Genomic DNA, 2,200 nt, shown 5'->3' with positions numbered 1-2,200 from the left:
CTGGTTCCTTGTGTAAAAAGTAGCGTAGAATGTAAAAAGAAAGAGAAAAATATGATATATCAAAGCCACCGGCGGCTGGGAGAAAAAGATGGTATAATTAGGGCAAATCCCATAATGACTTGTAGTTTCATTAAAAATCTCTGCCGCTGGAACAGGCACTCGGGTTGCTCCGCTCTATCCAGAACAGTCACTTGGGTTGTTCCACTATCGGGAACAGTCACTCAGACTGTTCCGCGTGAAAATCTCCAGATTGCATTCTTTTATGCATCTTTTGCTCCAACTGGTGCATCTCCCATCCAATACAACTCTAGAACTGTTTAGGGCAAATCCCGAAATAGGTTGTATTTTCCTTAAAGATCTCTGCCGCTGGAACAGGCACTCGGGTTGCTCCGCTCTATCCAGAACAGTCACTTGGGTTGTTCCACTATCGGGAACAGTCACTCAGACTGTTCCGCGTGAAAATCTCCAGATTGCATTCTTTTATGCATCTTTTGCTCCAACTGGTGCATCTCCCATCCAATACAACTCTAGAACTGTAATGACTCGAAAGGGACTAGGAAGACTCGATAATAACTTGAAAACCAATTAGAAAACATATATACAAAATGCCAAAAACAACAGATATCAATTCCCCCCGACTTAGATCCTTGTTTGTCCTCAAACAATGTCAAGTATCAAGGACAGGGAGAAAGGTTTGAAAGTGTGGGAACTCTCCTATTCTCAGCAACCATACTTTAACCAAGAATCTTTGAACCATATAAACAGTAAAACTAGGACAACACACCCTTACCGGAACCCCACTGACTGCTGTTCAAAAATCGGCTCCATACTCTACATCTCAAACCTGAAAAATCAACACTATCGAGACAGAACTCCCTACATTCATTTAAGAGTAGCGTGAGCTTCTCATCACAGGCATTATTCAGGGTAGACGGGCTAGGTGTTAAACAGGCTATTTAATGGTGGAGTTAAAAGTGTTTAGGGGCTACCATTTCATTGTAGAGGATGCAGGATATCACACAAAATGGCAAGAGAGGATAGATCCATTGATGTCCACAACCTCTACTCGTTTTTGCTCTATCTGGTGTGACTGTTCTGACGACGGAACAGGCAAATGATTGTTCTGCTTTCCACTTTCCTCTTGGTACCCACTCTTTTGATCGACCTCCCTAGTGGCTCATGTTTCTTTGATTTCTTCCCCTTCTCCATCACCTTATTTTCGTTTTTTTTTTTTTTTTTTTTTCTCGTCAAGCCGTTTTACGAAGAAGGAGGTAATACATGATGGTTCTGAGTGCCACTGGTGGTTTTGATTTCACAACCATTCAGGTTCTCCACCCCTGCTCTTGCGCAGTTCATTGGCTATGGAGCGGTTGCTCCTTTAATCTGCTTATTCTCCTTTCTGACCGAATTTCTGCAGCAGTAACGAGTAAGACGCTGCGTTGATCCTTTCCTCTCCGACCTTTTTGCACATATCTGCACATATGACACCGAAAAACAAATGTATGAAGGTGGAATAAAGGCTAAGGTGCAGGGTGGGAACTAGCTAAAGATGAGCTAGCCACTCAGGATCAACAGGATGGATAAAAAGGATAAGAAGTCCTGAGTGTGTTCTCGTTTCCTTGATCTAATGCCCATAATAAGAAGAATTTCAGTCAAGATTCAAGTTAGGTGGAGTTAAGTCTACCCAGTGTAACCTGATCGGCTGAGAACTTCTGGAGAATCAAGTGAGATATGTCAGGGTGGTACATGTCCACATGTGTATCTTTCGCCACTGCTAAGGTCACTGAATAAGATAACTAAAGCACGAGGTGGTTAGGGATCAACACGGAATAAGGTCCTAATTCCCACAAATTTATGACTGACTCAATCCTAAAAACTGACTCAAACTGACTCAAAAGAAGAACAAATAGAAAGAAACGAGTTAGTAAACGACGAAATCCCTCCCCCAGACTTACTTTACAACGTCCCTGGTGTGAAAATAAATCAGAGAGAAGGTGAAAACAAGAATAAACATTTTTTTTTTACTTGAGACTCAATAAACAGTGGGTTACCTCCCACCAAGCGCTTGGTTTAAGTCACTAGCTTGACTTGGTGACTGGGATCAGTCGGGTTGAGCAGGAGGGCTTGTTCCAAAACAAGCTCCACAATCAGACATGTTCAGCTTCAAAACTCTGCTCAACAACCCTTTCACAGCAGCTCT

Source organism: Brassica oleracea, chromosome C3, assembly GCF_000695525.1.
Source record: "Brassica oleracea var. oleracea cultivar TO1000 chromosome C3, BOL, whole genome shotgun sequence".
Taxonomy (NCBI): Eukaryota; Viridiplantae; Streptophyta; class Magnoliopsida; order Brassicales; family Brassicaceae; genus Brassica; species Brassica oleracea.
This window is presented reverse-complemented; position numbering follows the sequence as displayed.